The 12,544-nt window shown below is 39.5% G+C and overlaps 1 protein-coding gene across 1 annotated transcript in view; it reads left to right on the forward strand.

Moving 5' to 3' along the window:
- AIG1 (androgen induced 1) overlaps window positions 1–12,544 on the forward strand; it is a 124,674-nt gene that overhangs the window by 23,825 nt on the left and 88,305 nt on the right. The window lies entirely within an intron of this gene.

A 12,544-nucleotide genomic window follows, 5' to 3' on the forward strand; every position in this document is an offset into this window, starting at 1 on the left:
GAACTAGTAGTCAATAATTGCAGGTAACCAACAGAAGGAGTAAAAAAAAAAAATTGTATGATCCATATAGTCATTTCACAGTTGTCTGCTTTTAAAAACCTTTTTGAAGTAGATAGAAGACATTGCTGGAGCTGTAATGGAGTGGACTTTTGCAGTCAATAGGCTAGGCACCCAGCCAGTCTGTAATTCAGTGAGACACAGTACATTATCTGTTTTGACAGTCTTCATGGCTAAATAGTCTGGCTCTTGTAATACCTAACTGTGTTTATAAATAGAAATAAAGAAGTAAAATGGCTAATCTTGACAGCAAACTTTGGGTATGGCCAGCTGTTCACACGTGCTTCTTCCCTTCAGTGGAGTGGGAAGAACAAAACTCAAGAACTTGAAAAACATCTCCAGCATGTGTTTTCCTTGATGTTTCAGTAATGCGTGAAGAAATGTGATATTTATGAGCTCTGCAGTGAGACTTCTAAAATATATTGGTTTTCGCCCCAAGAAAACAATTACTTTAGTGGCAAGATGGTAGACAGCATTCACAAAGAGCTGTACTTAGAGTACTGCTGTCCAATGTTGCATGTTGTGTGGGGAAGGTTGGGACAGGAGGAAGTAGTCCTTGTTTCTGATTCCTATTTCTTGCTCCACATAAAGTGTTTTAGCAGATAGTTTTTATAGTGAAATACAGGCACAGGGCTGGAACCTCAGTATGAGTTCCAAAGACATCTGTGGGCTCTCTCCTAAACTAGCACAACTTATCAGGAAAGGTGGGCATAATACTCTTTGACATTGTCAGTAATATGTATCTTCTTGAAGACAGGAATTATTCTTTAAGCTCAATTTGATTGAAATGGGTGTAGAAGGTGCATTTGTTAGCAAGTAATATACTCTGATACTGTATAAAAGTTGATACGGAGAATTTGTCTTTTCTTTCCACTGTATGTTACAGCAGTAGTCCCAAAAGTTAAAAGCTGGACTCGTAAAGCCCTTCTTGGTTGTCAAGTGAGCTGTGAGTGCTCATCTCACACAAGAAATTGACTGAGGTTACTTAAATTCTGCAGGTATGTGCCTTGCAGGAGAGGTTGGGATTCCAAACATACTTCTTTACCTTACTATATCCAGTTCATTTTTGCTTTATTTTCATCTCACTTTATGGTCTGCTCCTTGGAAATTAGTGTTGTGTGAGAGCTGTGCTTTCCACTTTAGCCAGGTATCTAAAAACCCCGTGCAGTGTTGCACCTGAACCTCCAGGTGGGTACAGGCATAATCCAAACCTAGCTTTGCTGAGTGTAAACAGAACAGCCCCTTATGGTGCTCAAAGTCCAGGTGGACTCAGCTCAACTCTGCATTGAGTAGTTGGCCTTGATTTCATGACATGGAAAGAAGGATCCAATGCCCTGGTCAGGCTGTTTCATATAAAATTTGTAACACATCTCTGAACCAGGATTCCTGGCTGATTCACAGCTAGAGGTTGAATGTGACCCAGTCTTGCTGTTAGTCAGAAAGGAATGTCTCAAGATGGGCATGCTGATAGGGGCTGCTCAGCAGCTCTGCTCCGGGACTCCGGTGGGAAGTTTCTTGTTGAGTGGTTACAGGTGGCCTGGACTGGAGAGGTTCTTGTTCTATTGCAGGGGTGTCTGGGCCTGGTGCTGCAATGGGCTTCTGCCAGATTATAAACAATTGGGCATGGCCTAAAAGCCTCCAACATTTATAAAAATTATCTGGGTAACCAGCTGTTTTTTTGTATTGTGAAGAACTGGGCAGAATGCTGTAAAGTATTTATTTACAAAGTGTCTTGGGAAAAGAGTATGTATTCTGCAAGCTGGAATTAGAGGTACCTTATATAAAATCAGACAGTAACACCAGATACTTTTACTTGGACCAATGTTCTTATACTCTAGGATAATGTTTTAAATCTGTGTGGCATTTCACTGTGGCCAGTTTATGTGGTGGTAGACTCATTTTCTTAAGAAACTGTTCTGGTTTATGTTACACACACATTGGTTTACATGTTAGCTAACAATGTTGTGTTGCTGTTGTCACTGTTGTGACAGTAAGGCCAGTTTCTCACCAGGTGATGATAGGAGACTCCATCACAAGTATCCTCGTAGCAGCAGCATTTTCAGCTCATTTGGATGAGAACCCCCGCAACCTCTGGTTTGCTTCAGCTGCCCTGCAGCCCCTTGTCAACACTGCAGTGTATACATGATGAGTTTCTAGTTAAAATCATCTCATCTGTGTGCAAAAGGTTGTCTGGTTCAATGATATACATATCTCAATAGATAAATAGTGTCCATTAGTTCACCGTTTACATCATATGAGCAAAGCAGGACCTGCCTGGGTTGTTCCCAGGGCTGCTGGGAACTCCCTGCCTCCCCAGTCTCTGACACGCAGTTGATTATCTCGTTAACATGTACTGGGACTGCCTGTGGAGTTCTTTTATCGATGCCTCAGACCTCTGGTGGAGCTGGGACTGCCCGGGGCGGGTTCCAGTAGCTATCAATCAATTATCTCATCTGCACAGAAACTAGCTGGGGAGTTCCCGGGACTGCCCAGGGAGTTCCTCTGGTGACTCAGCATACCCAGCATGTGCAGGGGCACAGCCCTTGTCCCCAGCTGCATTACAATTACAGCTGCTGTGCTAATTTGGAGCGCACGTGCCTGTACCCACCTGGAGCATGGAGGCAGGAATGTTGGAAGGACCAAGAGTTTTGCAGTGGCCAGTTGATGCTTGGGCGTTTCCTGGTGTGTCCTGATCCGCTGACTAGTAGGCTGTGTTCTTTGGTAGGCACAAATGCCTTTTTTTTTTTTTTCATGCCAGGCTGCCATATTTACAAGCTACTACAAAGTGCTTTTCCTGCCATGGAAAATCAAAAACACCTTGCTCACTGTTACCAGAACTAGGCTTCAGCAAGGGTTTCTTTACTGGAGTGATTTGCTACTTTCTTACCTGCTACAACCGGTGTTGTTTGAGCCTTCTGTTTCTTCGAGAAGAAAGGGCAGCCTATTGTTGAACTTGAAGTGCTTACTGACTGAAAAATACATTCATTGCTGATGGAGAATATCTAAATCTCATGGGTTTGGAATCTGGTTTGATATCAGGTAGTTGTCATAAAGTGGCTTCCCCTAATATGTAAGGGGATGTAAATTTAAACTTCCATATAGTTAATCTCTTTTTTCTTTTGCAAATGAAATGTAAAGTAGTGAGTAAGCTAGAAGTACAATAAACAGGTATGTCTAAAAGGTTAGTTTGGAAACTCAAGAAAATGTTGGTTACAATAAGAAAGAGTGGGACAGGTTTGAGCTGTGTCTGTTCATGAGCAAATAAGGCAAGATATGGTTCCATGCTGATTTTTTTTTTCAGACCACTCTCTCCAAAGACAGTTTCCAGGTAGCAGATGAGGTTGTTGTGCTTCTTCTACTCTTTGATCTGCTCTACAGGCATGCTGAGAAGCCAAGTGTACACCATGTTGACATTGCAGCACATCAAACTTACTCATATAGAGCAAAACAAGAGGAAAAATTAAAAATACATATTCACCCCTAGTGTTGTTCAAAATCAATATTTGCTGTATGAAATATGATGTAAGAGCAGTGAAGTTGGGAGTGGTATAATGGGACAAGAAGATCTCCAAAGGTATTAGAGACCTTGGTAACTCTAGTTTTTTGGCAGAAATAGATCAGCTGGTCCAAATTATAGTATCTAACTATTAAAGACATAGTGCACTAAAGAAGGTCTTTGAAAACTCTGATCACTGTGAGCTACATAAGAGGAGAAATATTTGGATTTACACTATTAGTACATACATACAGAAGTATGGCTGCATTTGAAAGGAATGAAATGTGTGTGCATTGGAAATGGCTGTTTCTATAAGAGTGAGTGTAGGTATGTGGAAAATAACCTTGATACAAGCCTGGAGAACTACCTAGGGGTCAGGACACCTGAGTTCACCCCTGGGGTGCCTTGCTGCCTTGGCCAGCTCATTTCCCCCTGCCTTGCTTTCACCAACAACAGTCAGGAAACAAATCCTTCATTTCCTCTGAGATTGATTCATAAGAAAGACAATGAAAGCAGGGAAGTGTTATCATCTGTGGTTGGAATGCCACACACCTAGTGAACGCTTGACCCCCCCCCCCCCCCCCCCCGCTTGTATTTTTAATTTAAATGCAGTTAGTTTATATCAGGGGTTTTCCCATGGTTTCTTTAGAGATGTGAGATAATGAGATTTTTTTTTTCTCCCAAAATGCAACTCTTTAGAAGAGTGTCTTGCTTGAAGTGCTGTGTAAAGAACAGTCTTGTTTATGAGGACAGTATAACATGTTAGATCACCTTTCATTGAACCACATGCTTTATAATTACGTTCAAAATTATGTCCTGTCTTTTCTTCCAGTGGAGCTTGAATAGCAACCTTTGCTGTGGTCTAAATTGCAGAAAATCCTTATCTTAGTAATAACTTTATTTATGAATATACTTTACCTGTCATAAGTTAAGCTTCAGCTGCTGCAGCAGTGTGCAAAGGAAGAAGAGTTTAAGCAAAAGCTGAAGATGAGCCTGATCAGAGATTTGAGATGTTTTCCACAATATGAGTTTGCAACTGACTTATTTGTGTATTGTTGGATGAATGACGAAGTGAGATAAAGCCCTCAGTGTCTCCTTCCCTTACCTTCCTTGGAGAGAAGGAGAATTGCCCAACTTAGATGGATATCATGTAAAGCCTGTCTTTCTGGACTGATGTGTGGAATCATTCATTACTATTTTCACAGTGCTCAGGAAACAAACCTTTAAAACCTTTTATTTCCTAAGCTACAGTAGGATAGCACTGAGGTTGCTGTGTCTCAGAAGATTGTAGTGACTTTCTCATTTGCATTTCCAGCTCTGTCCCCATGTTGCTGAGATACATTTGTAATGGCCTTATCTAAATTCAGGAGTTTAGAAGGTAGCTATTACCTTATTCATTAAAAATGGAAGAAATTAAAAGCAAAATCAGTTACTCTTTGATTAGTCAAAATTGCTTCCCTGTAGTGGTATTCAAACTGTATTTCTAAACATGAAAAATTTGGTGCAAGGCAGAAGTTTCTGGGGTTTTGAGCAAATCATTTTTTAAATAAAGTTTTGTGCTTAATAAAATGCACTTTCTTTTTGGGGGTAGTTAATTTACAAACTGCTTGGGGCTTTCCAGCCATGGGAAACCCTATCCTAAAGCTCATTTTAGCACAGACAGCTGTAGAACAAGTCTTACCTTCTTAGCTAGCTGTGCCAAACATTGTCTAGAGGGCTGCTTTTCCTGCCTTAACTGCAAGAGCACAACTGCAGAGAGTGTACCAATCGTGCTAAAATGTGTAAAATGATCATTTATGACAAAATAATGACATAACCTTCTGAGCAGTGTATAATCCTAATAAGATTAAGCTTTACTAAAGAAAAACATAAAATATATAACTTAATAAAATCATAATCTATTCTGAATAAACTGTATTATACATGTTTGCTGAATGGATTATATAAATTTAATGAAATTAGACTGCCTTATAAGCAGGATACAATAAGTAGTAATGGCAGCTTTTCTATAGACAGTGTACGAGAGCAAGGAAGAAGATGGGGATTATTAGAAAATGAGTTTAGTCAAAACAATTAAAAAGATACAGATAAAAATAGAATAATAATTTCTTAAGTACTGCAACAATGAGCTTCATGCTTCTTTGAGTGTATTAGCCAAGATCAAAGTAACATATATGAACATCTAAGAAAAAGACTGACATGATGTGGGAGAGGAATGACACAGCTGATATAGTTGCAAAGGATTTGAGAAAATGTAGTACTTTCTCAGCATCTGTTCAAATTTTTATTCATATTTCTTTAGTACATTGTCCATTCCATCTCTTCATTGGATATGTGCAGTGGATTGCAGGCTGTTAGCACTTCTGAGCCAGATGGCATACACTCTGTCATGCTGAGATCATGTTAGAAATGTCATCTATGCAACTCAGCTGAGATAGAGTAGCACTTTAAAATTAATTCCTCAGTTGTCCACTATGGATTTTTTTTTTTTTTTTGCTGGTGGTATTGCACCCATGTAAAAAGAATAAAGATGCTTCTGTTGATGTCAAAGACTATAACATTTCCAAATTTTTTTGCTAGTGTACCGAATTTCTGTTTAATTTGCTGTAGTAAGGAATATTTGTCCTTACAGAAGTACTTAAAGTATTATAAAAACTGCTTTAAAACTATGTTAGCACAAATACATTATTTCTCCAAGAACTGTGCTGCATATTTTTGGAAATTTTATGAGACAGTCAGGAATCATGCTAAAACTGAATGGTCTAAGTTAACCTTTCCAGTAAGAGTAACAGAGTAAGGGATTTTCCTGGGTTAAGAGGAGGGAAGATGAAAAGAGAAAGGAAGAGCCTGTTGAGTTGCTTTTTTGTCTGTCCAGATTAAAACACATCTTGCATTCCAACAGACATAATTTTAAAAGGCATCTCTTGTCATGGAAACACAAGATCTTGTTATCTTACATGCTTGGTCCCCGTTCCACACCTTCATAATACGTGCTTAATCACTAGGAGTTGAACAGTGTAGTACCTATAAAAACTAGACCCAAGAGTCAAACAATTTTTTCTTCTATGCATATTCATGTCTTAGTAGATTTTATTCTTTTGTATATCTATATAATTTCAGTGGTTTAAAATCCCATCTTTGGTTATATTTGGACAATGCCGGTGGGCTTCAAAGAAAGAGACCACAGGAGGTTATGTCGAATATAAAGGATTGTAGTCAAAGGAGTCCCTGAATTTACATAATGCGGTAAGGGATTAGGCATGTTTTATAAGCTGATTCATATCTTATGACTAAACCATGAAAATGAAGTTAAATTTCCTACTAAGGACTAGTCTTCATATGCAACATGCTGGGTACAAGAGCCGTCCCCCCCCCGAAGGCTGCAAAGGGAGACATGAGTCATTAGCTTGGATGAGGACAGTGCTGGACATTTATAAGGCTGTCCCTTTATCCAGTTACTGAGGTTCTAATGTCTCTTCTGATAGAAGTGTCATGTTTTACTAGTGTAGTTTTTAGTTCTAATTTGTGTAAATAAAAGAGAAAGGAGGGATAGGAGAAATACTTTAAGGTTCCTAACCAGTAAACAACTCAAAGTAAAATAGATGGCATTTGTGTTAACTATTCCTTTGGCTTACTCTGTTTTTGTTGCCTTGTCTGTTACTTTTCTTCTGTATATGATGTATTTGTTTTCTGAGACTACTGGCTTTTGATGGGCCAGGGGCTCATCCCTTTCCGTATTGAAGTGACCTATGATGTTGAAACCTGCTTAAGAAACAAAGCAACCTAAAACAACCACGGCACTTGCAGCTGGTATGGAAGAAGATGCGATATAAGCTTGCCTGTTTGCCTCAGCTTACTGTCAATGAATCTTCTGGGGTGATGCTTCTTTTTTACTTCTGACCTTTGAAATACGAGTACTTTTCCCTATTCCTTGCACAGAAATAATGATTCTGAGTAGCACACTGGCTTTTTCATGGTTCTTGCACCCTAATTAATTGTAGTTTTAGTGGTTGGATGTATTACAGTGTATTTTAGTATTTAAAAGGCTCTTGGTTCTTGCATTTTTTTCTTTGTCTCTCTTTCATTTGTCTGTAGACACAAAGATCTACCTTTTTCTTATCTGAAGTCTCTGGCATCTCTGATAGAAAAATTACATGTTGTAATGTTGTCCAGCTTCTGCTTGCTGTCATAACTGACAAAGATACAGCAAGAAGAGGAGAAATGAGAAGAATAAAGCAGTGTGCCTGTGAGTAGTGGTGGAATGGCAATGGGCAAGAGCAATCAGCAGTTCCATACAATGAAGAACAGTAACATTTATTAAGCAGCTACAACCCATGACTTCATTTGAAGCATTTTCTATTAAAAATACCTTGTTATTCTCCATCTCTCATCCTGAACTTCCTCCATATGTTGCAAATACAGGTAACCGAGCTGTTGTTAAGGATGCAGCCTGTTCACAGGTGCCTGCAAACAGCCCAAATACTCAACACCACTTGAAACAGTCATCTTAATTGCTTGAAGCATAGTTCATTTGTTACAGCAAGTGAGGGTGTCTAGAGGCTGGAGAAATTAAAGCTAAGGTGACAGTGAGCAGTATTAGATACTCCAAGGTTATAAATAATTTTCCATTGTTTGAAGAGGAAAATCAGACCATGTTCTTTATTTGACAGATTGTAAAATCTGAAATACAAGAAAAACTACAACTTTCAGCAGTTTGATTTTGCATGCTGGTAGAGCTGAACTTCCATCTTCTTGTGGAAATACAATATGTGTCTCAAGCCTGAGTGGTTTGATGGGTCAGGTTATGCCTGTCCCCCCACCTGTGAGCTGGGTGGCCTGTCCCAAAGGGGATGCCTGATGCCCTGAGGCTGGGACTGCCCCTGTGCCACTGGCTGCCTGGCTCCTGGCTGGGGATGGGATGTGCCCTGACTGCCCCCTGCCACTCCTGCCCCCATGGATCAGTAAGGCTTCCCTGACAGCCTTCTGTGAATTAGTCATCTTATCATGTGGGTTATGTTTGGTTACTTAGTGCTTTTTGTTACTTCTTGCGGATTTTGTGAATGTTGCTCCCATGTTTTATTCTGGCAGTGCTGTCTTTTTGCCAGCCTAGACTGAAGCCTTATTTCATAGAAGGTCACATGAAGTAAGTGGTGTTAATCTCTAAGATGATAGCTGTTTTTAAGGACAGTGATTTTTCATAATCACAGGTAGGTAGAGGAATAATTACCCTTGGATGGTATTAGTGCTTGCAGAGACTTTTCCAGTTCTGCCCAGAGCTCAAGGAGTGCTTCTGATTATGAGAGTGAACTTGAAAGAGAATGAAATTCCAGATTCAGTGAATTTAATGAGGGATTTTCTGCCTTGTTAAGACTAGTAACAGAATTTTCATAATCTCAGGAGATCTTGTCCACACCATGGAGCTTCATGGCATGGGGGAGAAGGGAGTCTCCATGCCCTGGAAATAGATTTATGAGGAAATAGGCTTTCTGTTTGACTCTAAGAAGTCAAATTAGGGGTAGTATGAGGAGGTCATTAGCTGCAGTCCTTGTGAAAAAACTGTCCTACTGAAGCAAGTTTTTCTTTTCTTTTAGTAGATAGACACAATTAGTTTATTCCATGTAGTTCAACACATCTCACTGTTGAGGTGGTTTCTGTGCTGCTTGGTTTCATCTTATGTTTATAGCTGTTTTTCTCCTGCAGCAACTTATCAAGTGTTTTCTCTGCTCTGAGTTTTGTTTACTGACATCCTTTACATGGCCATTGTTATTACTTGTCATTACATGATCACAGTTTAAAGGTACTGTAGTATCAACTCTAGTAGCAGTGGCCCCTTTAGGCTTCTAGGAGAAAAAGGATCAGCAGTATTTTATACCTGTTCAGTTATTTTCTTGGGATTGCATACTCTGCTCATAAGTTTCTGATTCTATCCATACTGTCTATCTATACCCTTACATAGTATAGGGAAGCTCTGTCTGTTTTCTGTCAAATTTGTCATTTTCTAAATCACTGTTTTCCTTCAAGCTCTAGTTAGAGGCAAAAATGGAAAGTATTTCCTCTGAAATACTATTCTTGCTTACATTTCCAAGGGGGAAAAAAGTCAGCTGTTTAACAGCTTGAGGATGTTTCATGTATAGATTTACCACTTGCAAATTTTCAAAATAATAAAAATAAATTTTCATAATAATTTTTTCTTTTGAAATCTGAGGTAACACCAGGGCACCTTGGAGAACGTTGTTTAGAGGGAGTTTCTATTTCCTTGCTGTGCTTTTTTCATATTTGTTAAACAGCATTCATACTGAGGAGCATGGGCTTTAAAACTTTGTTTTGTACCAAAAAACACCAGTAGCTGCATGCTGTGCTTTTCCTATGCCAGACCCACAAAGGATGTAAATCATTACTGATTCTGTTTAATTAATGTTGCTGAGACTCATGCAGCTCTGGAGGTCCTAACTCTAATCCCAGGTGTTGATAGGTGTCAGAAAAGTTTTCTTGTGCATTCTAGAAAGGAAAGGAAGTAGAATGAATGGAGTGAATGTATGTACATTATTTGTATGACTAAGCTGTAACTGTTCCTCCTTGAACATTGTACAAGTTTTTCATTTGCTCTGAATGTTCTCAATGAAGATGTAATTTTCTCTTTCCTATATGGATTTTTATTTGTTAATGTTTTTGTAGAGTAGTCTGCTTCATACCTACCCTCTGAAATCTTTGGGTATTTCCCTTCAGGGGTTGTCACTCCTAATTGGGATTTCATTCCCAATGATATCATTACATTTTCTCTGGAAGCTCTGTGTTCATGAGAGGATAATAGGGAGGGAAGTTGCTCTGTTTGTGATTGATTAGTGGATGTACAATCTCAATTCCCTTGGAAAGTGGGTGTGTGATTGTTTGAGTCTGTGTTTCTTTGGAGAGGGACCATTTCAGGGAATTGTAGTTAGAGCTGCAAACAATCCATTAGTCACTCTTCCAAACCCTGCCAGCATAATACTGTTCCCTGCAGTACATTATTGAGTGTTTTGTCCAATATTGGTTTGAGTGACTCAAGCCATGAGGCTTCCACCACTTCCTCTGAGAAACTATTTCATGGTCTGACGGAGCTAACTGTTAGGAAATATTTCCTGGTACTCAGCCTAAACTTTTTAACACCCAGATTGATCTCATACTGTTAGCTATACTTTTTTCCCATCTCCGTCTTGTTTGGCATTCACACTCTTGAGTGAATAGTAGATGGTATCATATCTCTTCATAAGTCAAGCAAATGCATAATTAGTTCTTCTATTTCAGCTCTCCAAATAGGCCATCTGTTTGGTGGAAAACAGGGCTGAGTATGGGAAGATTTTTTTTCTACTAAGTGCTTGTTTCAAACAAATAATATGAAAAAGTGCATTAGGAGTTCTTAGTAGCTCCAAGAAGCCCCAACTTACATTTAAAAGGCTTTTCAAAAATTATGTGGAAGATTGTAACTTTTCCAAGCAGTCATTTGAAATAGTAATACCTTTTTCTAGTGCAATATACAGCTCTAGCACTAGTAGTCTGTCACATCTCACAGCTTCAGGGAATGTTTTGTAATGTTGCTTCATCTATTTATCAAGCAAATTCTATGTAGCTACAGCCTGGAGAGGAGAAAGCAACGGCAACAGAATTGCAAGCAGATCCAGGGGCCATTTGAGTGTTTGTCATTCACAGCTTTACAGCCAGAATTTACAAGTGTTTGGGTCATATAAAGATTATTGAGGAAGGAAGTGTACTTTAATCCATCCAATCATTACAAATCTCTGGATTTCTTCCTGGTAGCCAACATCTGTTTGGTATTTCTCTCCGTCCATCCTTCCTGCCTGCATGTACATGCCTTACTGTAGTGTAAATGCTGCAAAGATCTATGCAGATAATAAATTGTATTTTGCAGCATCTGGGTATATGCTATTCTTATTTCTTATGGGTAGTCTTCTGCTTGGTCAGTGGAACACTTAGTTTACAGTAAGACTTCTAAACTAGGACTCCATGCTTGCTTTAAAATACATGAAGTATGAATTCTAAGCATACATGTGTTTATGTTTTTTGACTAATCACTGTCTAATTTGGGAACCAAGCCCATGTTTTGTTGATTTCTTACCTGAGATTACCTGATGTGTGTGGGTTTGTGACCTGGGCTTCCAGTTTGGGGAGTAAACAAGCTGCATGCACTTCCTCTGAACTGTACTAGAAAGGATGTGCAAGTCCTCAGGCAAGAGCATTCCTGAGCTAACTTATTACAGTTTTACTAAGCCAATTAAGAGAGAAAAACTCAGTGATCACATTAAGATTGAGTCAAGTTTGAACCAAATCAGTGGGTTCAGGTGATTAAACTAACGATTTAATATCGCAGATAATCTTAAATTGCACACAAATACGTAAATGCAAAAAAGGAAAAATTGAAAAAAAAATGACAGACTGCCATCAGGAAAAGTGAATAACTCCTGCAGCTTTCTCGTTCTATCATACTACCTGAGATGAAGTAGAGATAGATTTGCTGACACCTGGGCCATGTGCTGTGTCTGTCAGGAAGTCTCAGGCACTTCCTTTGCCTTTAGGTGGAGTGTCTGGGACAGGCAGAATCTCCAAGAGAGACCTCCTGTCACAAGGGAAGGAAACACTCCTTTCTGTTTCTTTTCCTTCTTCTCACAGGGAGCATTTCTCACTTTTCTGCCTCAGAGGCAATTGCTTTGGGGATGAGCTGTATGGAGTGACACAGGAAGGGGTGGCTGCAGTTCAGTTCCCAGCAGGCAACACATATCTGAGCTGAGGGTGAAAGCCACCTCTGGGATGGTCCTTCCACTCACATGGATTCCCCCTATAGATGCACCACTTTGAAGCACACGTGGCTTTTATGTGAATAAACTCTACCCATATTTAAGAGACTGATGTGTTCCCACTCCCCATGTCAATTCTGTGGCAATATTCCTCATGCATGCCTGTGTCTGACCTGCCCTCTGCTGAAGGGCTGGTCTTCTC

The sequence above is a fragment of the Molothrus ater genome, chromosome 3, assembly GCF_012460135.2.
Source record: "Molothrus ater isolate BHLD 08-10-18 breed brown headed cowbird chromosome 3, BPBGC_Mater_1.1, whole genome shotgun sequence".
Taxonomy (NCBI): Eukaryota; Metazoa; Chordata; class Aves; order Passeriformes; family Icteridae; genus Molothrus; species Molothrus ater.